Genomic DNA, 17,203 nt, shown 5'->3' with positions numbered 1-17,203 from the left:
TGCCCGGGGGAAGGGGGAGGGAGTGGGAGGAATTGGTAGCTTGGGGGTCAATGGATGCAACTATTGCTCATGGAATGGATTTACAGTGAGATCCTGCTGTATAGCACTGAAAACTCTGTCTAGATACTTAAGACGTAGCATGACAACAGGAGAAAAATTATGTGTACATGTATGTGTAACTGGGTCCTCATGCTGTACAGTGGGAAAAAAGTGTGTTGGGGAAATAACAATAAAAAATAAATTTAAAATAAAAAAAACATGATTTAAGTAGTCACCCATGGATGCACATCCAGTACACATATGATTTAGGACAGGGGATTAAAGAAGAGAGACATGCCCAGGCTGAGGATGAGAGCACCCCATAAGCTAAGGAGGATGAACCTCTCATTTGGTGCCCAGATGAGGCAAGAAACTCTATTGAACTAGATTCAATATCCTGGTTAGATTTCACCTGCTGGTTATGTTGGCCACTGCTGATTTCCATCCAAGACAATGCAATGATAAACCCTGGCGATATAAAAACTGAATTTACTCTGATAAGGGATGAGTGTCCTATGACTTCACTACCTAAAATACTTCCGTCTCCATGCCCCAGTCACCTTCATCCTCTTATATTTCTTTCTTTTGTTAACAAACATATCCCAACCTGATATTCTATTCCATATTTGTTTGTTGATGACCTAGCTCCCAAAGCACAACATGAACTCCACAAAAACAAAGATTCCTCTGTGCTATGCTATGTTCTCAGCAGGGACACTGAGCTTTCTCAGAATAGGAACTAAAAATCTTGAATCAGAGAGATCCACCCCTGACGGTCCCTAAAGGAAAATGCCTCTCTGTCTCTCCAGCTCTCATCCCACATGATGCCCATGGATTTGGGAAGGAAGGACCACATCAAGCACCAGGAGGCTGACAAGCTTTCCCTGCACAGCTGCCCTTTGTGACTAAATCGAGGAAACAAAGACTTGCTGGGTTCTCATGGTTTGGGGTGTGGAATTGGAGCATGTTTTGTAACAAAACTTCTTGTGCATAACTAGACCCACATCAATGGAAAGAGTCAACCAAACCAGCAGTGTCTCTGAGTTCATCCTCCTGGGACTCTCCTCTCGGCCCGAGGACCAGAAGCCACTCTTTACCCTCTTCCTCACCATATACCTGGTCACCATCACAGGAAACCTGCTCATCATCCTGGCCATTTGCTCGGACCCCCAGCTCCAGACTCTTCCTGACTTTCCTGTCTTTCACTGACATTTGCTTCACAACAACCATTGTCCCCAGGATGCTGGTGAATTTCCTGTCCAATAAGACCATCTCCTATGCTGGGTGACTGACTCAGATGTATTTTCTATATGCCTTGGGAAACACTGACAGTTTCCTTCTAGCAGTCATGGCCTTTGACCGCTATGTGGCCATCTGTGATCCCTTCCACTATCATGAGTCACCATCACTGTGTCCTGATGGTGGCCCCCTCCTGCTCATTGTCTCACCTCCACTCACTGCTACACACACTTCTGCTGAATCAACTCACCTTCTGTGACTCAAACATTATTCATCACTTTCTCTGTGACTTCAGCCCTCTAGTGAAATTGTCCTGTTCACCCACATCTGTCAATGAAATTGTAATGATGATAGAAGGATCTGTTTTTCTGGGGACCCCCTTTCTATGCATTGCTTTCTCTTATATACGAATCCTTACTGCAGTTCTCAAAATTCCCTCAGCTGCTGGCAAACGCAAAGCCTTCTCCACTTGTGGTTCTCATGTCACTGTGGTGACACTCTTTTATGGAAGCATCTTCTATGTCTATTTACAGCCTGTGTCCTCCTACACTGTCAGGGACCACATGGCAACAATTGTCTACACAGTTTTAACCTCCACATTAAATCCTTTTATTTACTGCCTGAGAAACAAAGACCTGAAACAGGGCCTGAGGAAGCTGGTGGGCAGCAGGAAACTCCAGGCAGCATCCCCTTGATTAACACACGATGGAGTGTTCTCTACTGGAATCAGTTTTCTATAGGTTCTTTGCTAACAATCAAATTTTGGAGGTTGCCACATGTGAAACAAGGCTGTTGTGGGTACTTGCTTCCATATCTGAGGGCCCATCTATTTGCTGTGCTTCTGCTTAGACATTGATACACTCACTCACCATTCCTCCTCTTTCCTAAGAGAGTCATCACTTGCTCATCTTCCAGATACTGCTTTAATACTTTTCCCAAAGATATTTCCTGAACAAATTTCTTTCTTTTGTGAAGACCTATCCTCCAATATCCCTCACATTTCAGTACACTACTGAAAATAATTATTGAAGTTTTAGCTGTTGCATGTCTTTGCAAACATTTGAGAGGGGGAAGAGGAGAAGGAGTATATTTTAGTTAATTTTTAATTAAGTGATTTTTATAATTCCTCATTTTTCTTTATAAAATATTTTTCCTTGGGAATTTCCTGGTGGCTTAGCAGGTTAGGGATCCATTGTTATCACTGTTGTGGCTATGGTTTTGACTTACATTCAATCCCTGGCCCAGGAAACTCTGCAAGCCACAAGCATGACAAAAATAATTTTTTTCATGTTTGAAAATTGTTTTCACTTTTCCTCTTAGCTTTCTCTTCCTCCCTTATTATATTGCTATGGCTTTATTCTTTTTCAATTTCTTCATTTTTAACTGTACGATTAAAAATTGCTAATGACCCGAAGGGACAAGAGCTAAGAAATAATCCATCCCATAGTGGACATGTTGAAATCTTTCTTCCTGCAATCTATCCCTGAAGCTACATGATTAAAATATCACTTAACACTATTCTAAACACTCCAACTCTTAAAAGAGTCTAAGTTGGAGAAATATTATCATACACGTACATTGAGTATTGAGAACTTATTTTAATCAATCCGAGGTTTTTAATTTTTTGTTTTTATATTTTTACTTTTTAAGGCCCCACCTACAGCATATGGATTTCCCAGGCTAGGAGTAGAATCATAGCTGTGGCAACTGCAGTCCTACACCACAGCCACAGCAATGCAGGATCCAAACCACCTCTGTGACCTACACCACAGCTCACAGCAAAGCTGGATTCCCAACCCACTGAACCAGGCCAGGGATTGCATCTGCATCTTCATGGATACTAGTCAGACTCATGTCCATGGCGCCACAATGGGAAATCCACAGCTTTATAACAAATAAAAATTGGCAAAAAAATCCTGTAATCCTACCAAAATGAAATAAAGAAATTAATTATGATTAAATACAAAGAACATAACAAAATGAAGCAGGCTGAAAAATCAAATAGACCTTCTTTAAAAAATTCATTAAATAGAAAAATAAGATGTAGAACAAAGTATAAAAGTATGAGGATTAATTTTTAGATTTAATGAATATTTTGCTGTATTGTTACTGGGAAGGAAAGGAAGGACGGAGGGACAAAGAGGGAGAGAATTTCCACTTCTTTACACATGTTTGGAATGTCTAAATATGCTCAAATAATATTTATAGCTCATGGAATTTAAAACTACTAGCAGGATCTCCTTGTAAATCTATTCTAAGTTGTGTCTGATAAGCCCAAGCTCTTGATCCCTCCCACTCCCTCCCCCTCCCATCAGGCAGCCACAAGTCTCTTCTCCAAGTCCATGATTTTCTTTTCTGAGGAGATGTTCATTTGTGCTGGATATTAGATTCCAGTTATAAGTGATATCATATGGTATTTGTCTTTGTCTTTCTGGCTCATTTCACTCAGTATGAGATTCTCTAGTTCCATCCATGTTGCTGCAAATGGCATGATGTCATTATTTTTTATGGCTGAGTAGTATTCCATTGTGTATATATATACAACACTTCTTCCTAATCCAATCATCTGTTGATGGACATTTGGATTGTTTCCATGTCCTGGCTATTGTGAATAGTGCTGCAATGAACATGTGGGTGCATGTGTCTCTTTTAAGGAGAGTTTTGTCCAGATAGATGCCCAAGAGTGGGATTGTGGGGTCATATGGAATTTCTATGTATAGATTTCCAAGGTATCTCCAAACTGTTCTCCATAGTGGCTGTACCAGTTTCCATTCCCACCAACAGTGCAGGAGGGTTCCCTTTTCTCCACACCCCCTCCAGCACTTGTTATTTGTGGATTTATGAATGATGGCCATTCTGACTGGTGTGAGGTGATATCTCATGGTAGTTTTGATTTGCATTTCTCTTATAATCAGCAAGGTTGAGCATTTTTTCATGCTGAATAGCATTGAGAATTTTGTCTAGATACTCATGTTGCAACAGAAGAAAGGGTGGGGGAAAAAATGTAATTGTAATGTATACATGTAAGGATAACCTGACCCCCTTGCTGTACAGTGGGAAAATAAATTATTAAAAATAAAAAAAAATAAAACTACTAGCAGATGTCCAGTTTTCCCAGCACCATTTATTGAAGGGACTGTCTTTTAACCATTGTATATTCTTGCCTCCTTTGTCATAGATTAGTTTACTATAGGTGTGTGGATTTAATCCTGGGCTTTCTATCCTGTTCCACCAATCTACATTTCTGTCTTTGTGCCCGTACTATATGGTTTTGATGACTGTAGCTTTGTAGTATACTCTGAAGCCTGGGAGCCCGATTCCTCCAGCTCCATTTTTCTTTCTCAGGATGGCTTTGGCTATGCTGGGTCTTTTGTGTTTAAAACACAAAATGTGCTCAAAACATTGCCTGGCATTTCATAAGTCTACAGAAACACTGGTTACTTTCCCATTATTGTTTACAGACTCATCAGCTCCATCTGCTGACACAGGCAGACACCATTTATTTCATGAGCACTGTAGTTAGTGACAACTCCATTGGTTCAAATAAAAATACAGGAATCCTTGACTCCTATCTTTATATATATAGATACCTTTAAAAAAAAACTAATAGCATGGTGCCCACTTACACATACATGCATACATTCTTTTTTCTCACATTATCATGCTCCATCCTAAGTGACTAGACATAGTTCTCAATGTTACACAGCAGGATCTCACTGCTAATACATTCCAAAGGCAATAGTCTGCATCTCTTAACCCCAAGCACCCCATATATCCCACTCCTTCCCCCTCCCCCTTGGCAACCACAAGTCTGTTCTCCAAGACCATGATTTTCTTTTTTGTGGAAAGGTTCATTTGTGCTGTATATTAGATTCCAGTTATAAGTGATATCATATGGTATTTCTCATTCTCTTTCTGACTTGCTTCACTCAGTATGACAGTCTCTAGTTCCATCCATGTTGCAGCAAATGGCATAATTTTGTTCTTTTTAATGGCTGAGTAGTACTCCATTATGTATATATAACACTTCCTAGTCCAATCATCTATCAGTGGACATTTGTGTTGTTCCCATGTCTTGGCTCTTGTGAATAGTGCTGCAATGAACATGAGAGTGCATGTGGCTTTTTCAAGGAAAGTTTTATCTACATACATGCCCAAGAGTGGGGTTGCTGGGTCACATGGTAGCTCTAAGCATCGTTTTCTAAGTTACCTACATAAGGTTTTCCACAGTGGTTGTAACAGCTCAAATTCCCACCGACAGTGCCGGAGGATTCCCTTTCCTGCACATACACACTCCAGCATTTGTTATTTGTGGACTTATGAATGATGGCCATTCTGACTGGTGTGAGGTGGTACCTCAGGGTAGTTTCAATTTGTGTTTCTCTAATAATCAGGGATGTTTAGCTTGTTGGCCCTCTGCACATCTTCCTTGGAGAAATGTCTCTTCAGGACTATTGCCCATTTCTCAATTGGGTTGTTGCCTATTTTGCTGTTGAGTTGTATAAGTTGCTTGTATATTGTAGCGATTAAGCCCTTGTTAGTTGCAGCCTTTGAAACTGTTTTCTCCCATTCTGTAAGTTGTCTTTTTGTGTTCTTTTTGGTTTCCTCTGATGTGCAAAAGCTTGTCAGTTTGATGAGGTCCCATTGGTTTATTTTTGCTCTTATTTCTGATGCTCGGGAGACTGACCTGAGAAACCATGTGTAAGGTTGATGCCAGAGAATGTTTTGCCTACGGTCTCTTCCAGGAGTTTGATAGTGCCTTGTCTTATATTTAAGTCTTTCAGCCATTTTGAGATAATTTTGTGCATGGTGTGAGGGTGTGTTCTAGTTTCATTGATTTGCATGTAGCTGTCCAGGTTTCCCAGCAATACTTGCCGAAAAGACTGTTTCTCATTTTACATTCTTGCTTCCTTTGTCAAAGATTAATGGACCATAGGTGTCTGTGTTTATTTCTGGGTTCTCTATTCTGTTCCAATGGTCTGTATGTCTGTTTTCGTACCAGTAACATATTTTTTTGATTACTCTGGCTTTGTAATATTGCCTGAAGTCTGATTGAGTTATGCCTCCTGCTTGGTTTTTGTTCCACCAGATTGCTTTGGCAATTCAGGGAGTATTGTGGTTCCATATAAAATTTTGGATTGTTTGTTCTAGTTCTGTGAAAAGTGTCATGGGTAATTTGATAGGGATTGCAATTCTTCTGTAGAGTGCTTTGGGTATTATATCCATTTTTACAGTATTAATTTTTCCAACCCAGGAGCATGGAATATCGTTCCATTTCTTTACATCTTCTTTAATTTCCTTGATTACTGTTTTATAGTTCTTGGCATATAAGTCCTTTACCTCCTTGGTCAGCTGTATTCCAAGGTATTTGATTTTGGGGGGTGCAATTTTAAAAGGTATTGTATTTTTGTATTCCTTTTCTAATGTTTCATTGTTAGTATACAGAAATGCGACTGATTTCTGAATGTTAATCTTATATCCTGCTACTTTGCTGAATTTGTTGATCAGTTCAAGTCATTTCTGGGTTGAATCCTTAGGGTTTTCTGTGTATAGTATCATGTCTGCATACAGTGATCATTTTATCTCTTCTCTTCCTATTTGGATGCCTTTTTTTCCTTTTGTTTGTCTAATTGCTGTGGCTAGGACTTCCAGTACTATGTTGTATAGCAGTGGTGAGGGTGGGCATCCCTGTCTTGTTCCAGATTAGAGTGGGAAGGCTTTTAGTTTTTCTCCATTGAGTATTATATTTGCTGTAGGTTTGTCATAAATGGCCTTGATTATATTAAGGAATGTTCCCTCTCCACCCACTTTGGTGAGAGTTTTTATTATAAATGGATGTTGGAGTTTGTCAAATGCTTTTTCTGCATCTATTGAGGTAATCATGAGGTTTTTCACTTTCCTTTTGTTAATGCAGTGTATGACGTTGATTGATTTGCATAGGTTGAACCATCCTGTGAGCATAGGATGAATCCCACCTGGTCAGGGTGTACAAACTTTTTGATATGTTTTTGGACTTGGTTGGCTAAAATTCTTTTGGGAAGTTTTGTGTCTATATTCATTAAAGATATTGGATAATGGTTTTCTTATTGGTGTTATCTATGTCTGATTTTGGAATTAGAGTGATGGTGGTGTCATAGAATGTCTTGGGAGTGTTCCTTCTTCTTTAAATTTTGAAAAAGTTTAAGGAGGATGGATATAAATTCCTCTTTGTATGTGTGATAGAATTCCCATGTGAAGGCATCTGGTCCTGGATTTTTATTTGTAGGGAGTTTTGAGGATGCATTCAATTTCATTTCTAGTGATCAGTCTGTTCAGCTGATCTATTTCTGCTTGATTCAGTTTTGGCAGGCTATAAGTCTCTAGAAAAAGATCCGTTTCTTCTAGGTTGTCAAATTTGTTGGCATGTAACTGTTGATAGTATTTTCTTATGGTTTTTTGTATTTCTGTAGTATCCTTTGTAACTTCTCCTTTTTCATTTCTTATTTTGGTTCTTTGGGTTTTTTCTCTCCTCTTCTTGGTGAGTCTACCCGGAGGTTTGTCATTTTTGTTTACCTTTTCAAAGAACCATCTCTTGGTTTGATTGATTTCTTCCATTTTTTTAATCTCTATTTTATTGATTTCCTCTTTGATCTTTATGATTTCCTTCCTTGTATTTACTTTAGGTTTTCCTTTTCTTCTTTTCCTAGTTCATTTAGGTGGTGGGTTAGATTGTCGATTTGAGATTTTTCTTCTTTTTGAGGAAGGCCTGTTTTGCTATGATCTTCCTTCTGAGCACAGCTTTTGCAGTATCCCATAGATTTTGAGTGGTTGTGTCTTCATTATCATTTGCCTCAAGGTATTTTTTAATTTCCTTCTTGATTTCCTCATGGACCCATTGGTTTTTTTAGTAGCATGTTGTTTAGTCCTCATGTAGTCAGTTTTTTCTCACTTCTTTTCCTGTGGCTGATTTCTAGTTTCATGCCATTGTGGTCAGAGAAGATACTTGAAATAATTTCTATACTCTTAAATTTGTTGAGGTTAGCTTTGTGCCCCAGTATGTGATTGATTCTTGAGAATGTTCCATGTGCACTTGAGAAGAATGTGTATTCTTATATTTTTGGATGTAGTGTCCTGCAGATATCAATTAAGTCTAATTTTTCTATTGTTTCCTTTAGGATCTCTGTTGCTTTATTGGTTTTTCTGTCTAGAAGATCTGTTCATTATGTCAGTGGGGTGTTAAACTCTCCTCCTATGACTGTATTCCCATCAATTTCTTCTTTCATGTCTGTTAGTATTTGCTGTAGGTATCTGGGTGCTCCTATATTAGGGGCATATATGTTGACATTTGTAATATCCTCTTCTTGAATGAAATCTTTAACCATTAAATAGTGTTCTTCATTGTCTTTCTTTATGGCCTTCATTTTAAAGTCATTTTATCTGATATCAATATTGCAACTCCTGCTTTCCTGCCATGCCCATTGGCATGAAATATCTTTTCCCATCCCCTTACTTTCAGTCTATATATGTCCTTTGCCCTAAGGTGAGTCTCTTGTACACAGCAGATTGAAGGTTTTTGCTTTTTCATCCAATCTGCCACTCTGTGTCTTTTGCTGGGAGCATTCAGTCCATTGACATTTAAGGTGATTATTGATAGATATGTATTTATTGCCATTTTAAACCTTGTTGTCCAGTTGATTATATGTTTCTCTTTTATTCTTTTCTTTTTTTGGTTGGATGATTTCCATTTATTTTATGCTTGAGTACTTTTATTTGCAGTTTTTGTGAATGTAATGTTCAGTTTTGATTTGTGGTGCCCTGTTTTTTAAGTTGTCACCCCATTCCTATATCTGCTTACATTTGCCTGAGAGTCATATAGGCTCAAACACATCATTTTTTAAAAAGGAGAATCTATTTATTTCCTTTCTTCCCTTGCCCTCATTGTATGACTTAGATGGGGGCTTTTTTGTTGTTGTTGTTTTTTTAACTTCTTGTTTAAAGCTGTATGCTGGCTTATTTAAGTGATTTGTTTCCAATTGTGGTTTCCTCCATCATAGATATCCCTCTTTTTTTTTAATTTAGAGAAGCCCTTTCAGTATTTCTTTTACAATAGGTTTCATATTGCTGTGCTCTTTTAGCTTTTGGTTATTGGGGAAATTCTTTATTTCCCCTTCTATTTTAAAAGATATTCTTGAATGATAGAGTATTCTAGGTTGCATTTTTTTTTCTTTCAGAGCTTTAAATATCTCTTGCTACTCCCCCCTGGCCTGTAGAATTTCCATAGAGAAATCAGCTTATAGCCTTATCATTAATGCTTTGCTTTTCTCTTGCTGCCTTTAGAATCCTCTTTATATTTAACTTTTTCCATTTTTATTATACTATGTCTTGGTGTGGGCCTGTTTGGTTTCAATTTGTTTGGGGCCCTCTGTGCTGCCTGTATCTTGATATCAGTATCCTTTATATTTGGAAAGTTTTCAGCCATAATTTCTTCAAATATATTTTCAATCCCCTTTTCTTTTTCTTTTCCTTCTGGAATTCCTATTATGCATAGAGTGGCCCACTACGTATTATTCCATAAGTCTCTTATATTGCTTTCATGTTTTTTCATTTGGTTTTCTGTATGTTGTCTCGTTTGGGTGGTTTCCATTATTCTATCTTCCACATCACTAATTCATTCCTCTGCATTATTCATTCTGGTCTTTATTGCCTTTAGCTCAGTTTGCATCTTTGCAAATGAACTTTCTAGTTTTTCTTGGCTCCTCCTTATATTTTCTGGGCCCTTTCTGAGGGAATCTGCATTACTGTTCATATGTTCTCTTAATGTCTTCCATATTTTCACTATCTCCCTTTTGAACTCAAAGTCCGTCAGACTGAAGAGGTTTGTTTCATTTTTGACTGCTTTGGAGGAGTTCTGTTGTTGCTTTACCTGGGAATGATTTCTGAGCTTCTTCACCTTGCTTGTGTTTTGTTTTTTTTTTTTTCTGTGACTTTGGGGATGCCAAACTAGTTTTGTAAGGCTATTTTTATGCAAGAGTACCCCTTTGTATTGTGGGAGGGTTACTATTTATTTTTGGTGTGGGAGTTTGAATCTTTGGTGTCTTTCTCTTTGGTGTAAGCAGTCTGTTATCCCAGGATGCTCAGTGTGTTTTCAGGAAGAAGGGGGAAATGTTTAGGGCCAGCATTCAGTGCCTGTTCTTTGGGCTCTCAACAGAAGCAAAGACCTGCAGGAAGGTGGCACAGGTCATTCCTATTTGCAGAGCCTTGGGAAGTGGTAATGACCTCTAGAAGGATCTGCAAGGTGACCAGAGAATTTTCTGTAGCATGTTGTGTCAGTTCCCAGAGGGGTGAGAGAAACAACACCTTGTGTTTGATTGCAATGTCCCCCTCTGAGGTGATTGGAACTGCAGGTGGTGCCTGTTCAGGGACCCCTAGTGGGAGGGGGCCATGATTGTCTCCAGCTTCAGTGATTACTGCCATTGTTTGCTTCCACCATCTGTAGACAATGCATGAGGTGATCCATCTTACTTAGCCCACATAGGAGGTGCTGCTCAGGCTGCCTAGTTGCAGGATCCTGGAAGTGACAGAGATCTGGCATATGGGTACTGCCTTGACCATTCAGCAGTGGCAGCAGCAGGGCCGGTGTGTTCCCAAGGGTGCAAGAGACAAATAGTTGATTCAGTCACAATGCCTTCCTCTGTGAATCCCTTGAGGTGAATGGGGTTGTAAGTGGTGCCTATTCACTGATCCCTGGTGGTGTCAGGCCACTGCCACCTCTGGAGCTAGAGATAACTGTAGCAGTTTGCCTCCACCATCTGTAAATCATGCAAGTACCTGCTCCTGCTTAGCACCCACAGGATGTGCTAACAAGGCGCTCTTAGTTGCAGGTTCCTAGGAAGGGACAGTGATCAAGCAAGTGGGCACTTCCCACAACATTTTGCAGTGGCAGCTGCAGGGCGGATGTGCGCCCAAGGGAGCAAGAGCACCATCAGGTGGTGTTCCCTTGTAGTGTCCTTCTCTGTGATGCCTTCTGAAGTGGATGGGGCTGCAAGTGATTTTTCTTCAGATATCCCCAGCTGTGGTAGGCCACGCCCATCTCTGGAGTCAGAGATAATTGTGGTGATTTGCTCCTGCCGCCTCCAGGTTTGATCCACCATGGGCTAGCAAGCAGCTTCCCACTGCTGGAGACACCAGATCTACAGTGGGCTAGCAAGCCACTTCTGGTCAAGAGGGGCTGCACCTGAGATGCACAGTCTAGGGTGGAGCAGTGCACGGCTTCCCAAGGGGCCAACAAGCACGTGAAAAAGTGCTCAACATCATTGATTATTGGAGAACTGCAAATCAAAACTATGAGGTACCACCTCACACCAGGCAGAATGGCCATCATTAATAAGACCACAAATAGTGAATGCTGGAGGAGGTATAGAGAAAGAGAAACCTTCCTGCACTGTTGGTGGGAATGTAAGCTGGTACAACCACTATGGAGGACAGTATGGAGATTCCTTAGAAAACTAAATGTAGAACTACCATAGGATCCAGCAGTCCCACTCTTGAGCATCTATCCAGACAAAACTTTCCTTGAAAAAGACACATGCACCTGTATGTTCACTGCAGCACTATTCACAAGAGCCAAGATGTGGAAACAACCCAAATGTTCATCGAGAGATGATTGGATTAGGAAGATATGGTGTATATACACAATGGAATCCTACTCAGTCAGCCATAAAAAAAAAAATACCATTTTTTAGCAACATGGATAGAACTAGAGACTCTCATACTGAGTGAAGTCAGAAAGAGAAAGACAAATACCATATCATATAACATATGTGGAATCTAATATATGGCACAAAGGAACCTTTCTACAATAAAAAACCATGGACTTGGAGAATAGACTTGTGGTTGCCAAGCGGGAGGGGGAGGGAGTGGGATGGATTGGGAATTTGGGGTTAACAGAGGCAAACTATTGCCTTTGGAATGGATAAGCAATGAGATCCTGCTGTATGGCACTGGGAACTATATCTAATCACTTATGATGGAGCATGATAATGCAAGAAAAAGAATGTGTGTGTGTATACATGAGTGACTGGGTCACCTTGCTGTACAGTAGAAAACTGACAGAACACTCTAAAACAGATATAATGGAAAAAGTAAAAATCACTTAAAACATAAAATAAAATAAAATAAAATAAAATATAAAATAAAATTATATTTCCTACTCGTTTCTAGAAAATAAAATAACAGATTTTTACTACTATGTATACAATGACATAGCTAAATTCAATAATTAAGTCTAGTACTTTGACTACAGATTATTTTTGGATTTCCTAGGCACATACTTTTATCATTTGAAAAAAAAAAGAAAGAAAAAGTTATTTATTCCCTCTCCTCCCTTCAAAAAAAAAAAAGAACACTATGGTTGCATAGACTATTCCCTATAATCAGCTGAGAGGAGGGAAAAGCCTGAGTATGGTTTGTAAGTGCATGACACATTGGACAATGACTGTACAGTACCTCATCAATGTTTGCCTTGTAAGATAGTCCCCGGCTTTTAGGTCCCTTTAGGGATGGCCTTGGCTGAAGGAACCTCCTTCACCAAAAACCATGCTTCCTTCCATGGACAGTGTACATCCAATGACCAACATGGACATGTAAAAAACCACCTCCTTTGACATTTTGGCTTCAAAGCTCCCAGTACGGTCAACTGAGACTTCCCATGGGACTTCATCACAACCCAACGTCCCCTCTACCCAAATCTTCCTTCTTCTTTCCACAGATGTTGATCTCAAGAGCACTCCCTAGTGAATACCCTGTGTGCTAATTTCCATCTCATAGACAGCTTCTTAGAGAACCCACTCCTTAATCCAAACACACACAAACACACACACAGACACACACAATGTTCTATGACCCTTGATCATCCATCACTGAGGAAACTAAAATGTGTCCTGAAGATTTTATGGTAAGTTTAAAAAGCTCCAAAAATAGTTTCAATCTTCATAAGAAGACCTCAGGAGTCCCCTGGCCCCTTGAGGGCAGCTGCACTCAATTTTGCTGCCCATTGTGATTTCTGTACCTAGAGAGACCACAGAGAAAACTCTCTTAAGGGGGGCAGATCAGGATAAGCACACTATAGGTCCCTCATCAGCAGGAAACCAAAGGAGGCTCAGAGAGCTGAGCTCAGGCCCATGAGAAGAGGACAGATTTCCCCAACCAAGAGACTTCCTGCCACAGTGAGTCTGGGAATCTCTGCCTTCTCAATGGGAGGCAGAGAAAAACAGGAAAATGCTGAGAGGCAGAGGTTGATAAAGAGACATGGATGTGAGACAGTGTGGAGAAAGTGCTTCACCACTTTAGAGTCTATAGCAAGCTGTGCTTTCCTCCTTCCTCTCAATTACCATCATCACCACTGGCCAGAAGGTCAAAAGGATCATCTTTGATGTGTGAACTTAGGCAATTTGGTACAGGATGGAGAACAGACTTTTTTCCAAATGGGAAAGCAGAGAAGATATCTGGACATGGAAAGTGAACATCAGTAATCCAGCTACACACTGGACCATCTACCTCAGTCAGGTACATATTTCACCCTCAAAATTTGGTTTTTGAGTTTTACTTAGTTCCAAAAATCACATGGACACTGCATATCAGAGCTCAACCTAACATTTAAGTCTCGCTTGACCCCTAGTCTGGTAATTTGCATATGCAATGGGTGTGGCCTTTAAAAGACCAAAAAATAAAAAATAAAGTAAAAATAAAACACTGTGTGAGCATGAGGATATTTGAATCAATGTTTATGGTTGCAAAGTCTTAGCGGGAATATGGTATTAAGGAATTAGAGGGAAAATGAATAAAAAGAAACTTGAAAAATAAAATAAAGATTTGTATGGACCGATAGTATAATTTGGTGTTCACTAAGGAATAAGAGCTTTCAAATAAATGTGTCTGAAAATAAAACAAGCCCATAACAGCTTTGTTGAACTAGGTCCATTATTCCTTTGACATCCCTATTGGTTATGCTATTTTATTTCTGGATTAAAATATGGTACATTTACAATGTTGTGCCAATTTCCCCTGATGATTATTTTATCAAGCCCCTTTCTTGGGCAAGAATGGTCAGATGTAAGTCTCAGCATGCCATCAGTAAAAATTCCTTTTGATATAAAGAAAACAAGAAAGCCACCTTAGCTGAAATAATCCCCATCCAACTTCTGTCAATATCTACCCCTTGTAAGGCTTTACTTCTCTTTATAAATGTAGAAGTACATGATAGATAGATATATAGATAGATAAATAGATAGATAGATAGATAGATAGCTTGCTCACTTGTTCCATTAGAATGCAAGATTCAAAAAAAGGCCTTTGTATGTCACATTCACAATTGTATCACCACTCCCAGAAGAATATTTCTCACAGACTGGGTGCTTAATAAAAAATCATTTCTAAGATTTAGTATTAAACTGAATCAGGAAAGTTCAATTCTGCTCCTAAAACAAAAAATTTTCCCCTAAGTTCATACTATCAGTATAAGAAGCTTGGGAAATCTTCAAGGTGGGAAGGAAGGGCAGCCTTAGGGACAGCAAAGCTCACAAGTTGCCCCTGTGTTAGCAAATCATGACCCTATGGGTGGAAAATAAAGGTAGGAAGAAGCACAAACTTGTTAGATTGTGTGTAGTTGTAGGTATGAAAGAAAGATGTGTGATAAATTGTACGACCTTGTCTATTTTTCCTGGCTCCATGACCATGGAAAGAGTCAAGCAAACCAGCAATGTCTCCGATTTCATCCTCCTGGGACTCTCCTTCTGGTCTGAGGACCAGAAGCCACTCTTATCCTTTTCCTCACCATGTACCTGGTCACCATCACAGGGAACCTGCTCATCATCCTGGCCATCCACTCAATCCCCAGCTCCACACCCCCATGTATTTCTTCCTCAGTTTCCTGTCTTTCATTGACATTTGCCTCTCAAAAACCATTGTCACCAGGATGCTGGTGAACATCCTATCAGAGAAGAAGACCATCTCCCATGCTGGGTGTCTGACTGACAGTATTTTATGTATGCTTTGGGCAACACTGACAGCTGCCTTCTGGCAGTCATGTCCTTTGACCACTATATGGCCATCTGTAACCCCTTGCACTATGTCACCACCAAGAGCCACCACATCTGTGTCCTCTTGGTGGCCTTCTCTTACTCATTTTCTACCCTCCACTTACTGCTACACACACTTCTGCTGAATCGTCTCACTTTCTGTGACTCCAATGTCATCCACAACTTCCTCTGTGACATCAACCCTCTTCTGAAACGGTCCTGCTCCTCCACACACATTTGTCAATGATGTCACAATAAAGACAGAAGGACTGGTGGTTTTGGTGACCCTCTTCCTAGGCATTGCTTTCTCTTATATGTGAATCCTCATCACTGTTCTCAGGACTCCCTCAGCTGCTGGCAAACACAAAGCCTTCTCCACCTGTGGTTCCCATTTTACCGTGGTGATCCTATTTTATGGAAGCATCTTTTACATCTATTTAAAGCCCTTGTCCAGCTACACTGTTGGTGACCACATGGAAACAACTGTCAAAACAGTTCTGTCCTCCATGCTAAACCCTTTCATCTGCAGTCTGAGAAACAAAGACATGAAGAGAGGCCTGGGGAAGCTGATAAGCAGGAGGAAATCCTAGTCAGAACATCAGAAGGCATGTTCCTAAGCATCACTATGCTTTCAGACCCCGTTTCTACTAGCTCCTGATACACACAATAAACTCTTGTAAGTCAGCAGGTATATAACTCACATGTGTCATGAAACTTGAGTTGTATCCACATCTTTACATATGCAACTATTGACCAATGAGACTTTTTTTTTTGTCTTCCTAGAGTGGCACCCACAGCATTTGGAGGTTCCCAGGCTATGGGGCAAATCGGCCCTGTAACTGCCAGCCTACACCACAGCCATAGCAACACTGGATCCGAGCCACATCTATGACGTACATCACCGCTCTTGGCAATGCTGGATCCTTAACCTACTGAGCGAGGCCAGGGACTGAACCTGCATCCTTGTGGATACTAGTCAGATGTGTTTCCAGAGAGCCACAACAGGAACTCCTGGAAGAGAAAATCTTGATCATAACACTTTTCTCCCAGATTGGGCATGGCCTTGGTCTTATGACTATATCCCTTGAGTCAGTCTGCATGAGGTCCAGGAATTTTCATTTCTACTAAATCCTCAGGTGATGCTGACATGCTGATTTAGAAAGAATACTGGATAGTCACTAGCCTACCAGGTATTAAGACACATTATAGACCTATGGTAATTAAAACTATGTGGTTTTGGTGTTGGGATAAACAAAAAGGATAACTGCCATAAGACAGAGAACCCAGAAACATACCCACACATTGTTATACTCTTGACTTATGAATGAGGCACTGGAGAGCATCTTTTCAGGAATGGAGCTAAAACAGTTGGAAAATACAATTGGATTCCTGACATACACCATATGCAAATATTAACTCCTGATGTATAACAAACTGACACATGAAAAACCAAAAGCCATTGGTTTTTAGAAAATAATATAGAAGAATATCTTTGTTACCTTTAGATAGGAAAATATTTCTTATAAAAAGAAACAGACAGAAAGCAGTAAACATAAAAGAAAATAGTACATTGGACTACATTAAAATTAAATATTTTGTTTATCAAAAGATATCATAAAAGAAAAAAGATAGGCAGTCGTGCTGTGGCAGCCTGAGACAGCCTGGCCACAGATGGATTGGCCTCAAGGACACAGAGCTGAGAGGAGGTTTCAAGATCCATCGGAAAGTTCTGTTGCACCCCTACCCTCAAGAGGTGAGGTCTGGCATGTCCAGCAGGCAGAGGGTACAGACAGGGTGCTGTGGCTTCTAGCAACCCCTCTGGGGATGGGTTTCAGGTCCTCATCACAGCAGCGGGCCAGCACAGTCACGCT

At 40.1% G+C, this 17,203-nt stretch overlaps 2 pseudogenes; both read left to right on the top strand.

The window, feature by feature from the left end:
• Window positions 1-1,047: 1,047 nt before the first annotated feature.
• Window positions 1,048-1,973, top strand: LOC100156488 (olfactory receptor 1L8-like; annotated as a pseudogene).
• A 13,015-nt stretch (window positions 1,974-14,988) lies between these two features.
• LOC146407199 (olfactory receptor 1L8-like) lies at window positions 14,989-15,922 on the top strand (annotated as a pseudogene).
• The last annotated feature ends 1,281 nt before the right edge of the window (window positions 15,923-17,203 follow it).

Source organism: Sus scrofa, chromosome 1 (genome assembly GCF_054392235.1).
Source record: "Sus scrofa isolate SSC_HxYL_T2T_F1_AM1 chromosome 1, Sscrofa_HxYL_maternal_Yorkshire_Landrace_v2.0, whole genome shotgun sequence".
NCBI classification, from domain to species: domain Eukaryota; kingdom Metazoa; phylum Chordata; class Mammalia; order Artiodactyla; family Suidae; genus Sus; species Sus scrofa.
Note: the sequence above shows the minus strand (reverse complement) of the source record. Positions and strands in the feature narration are given on the sequence as shown.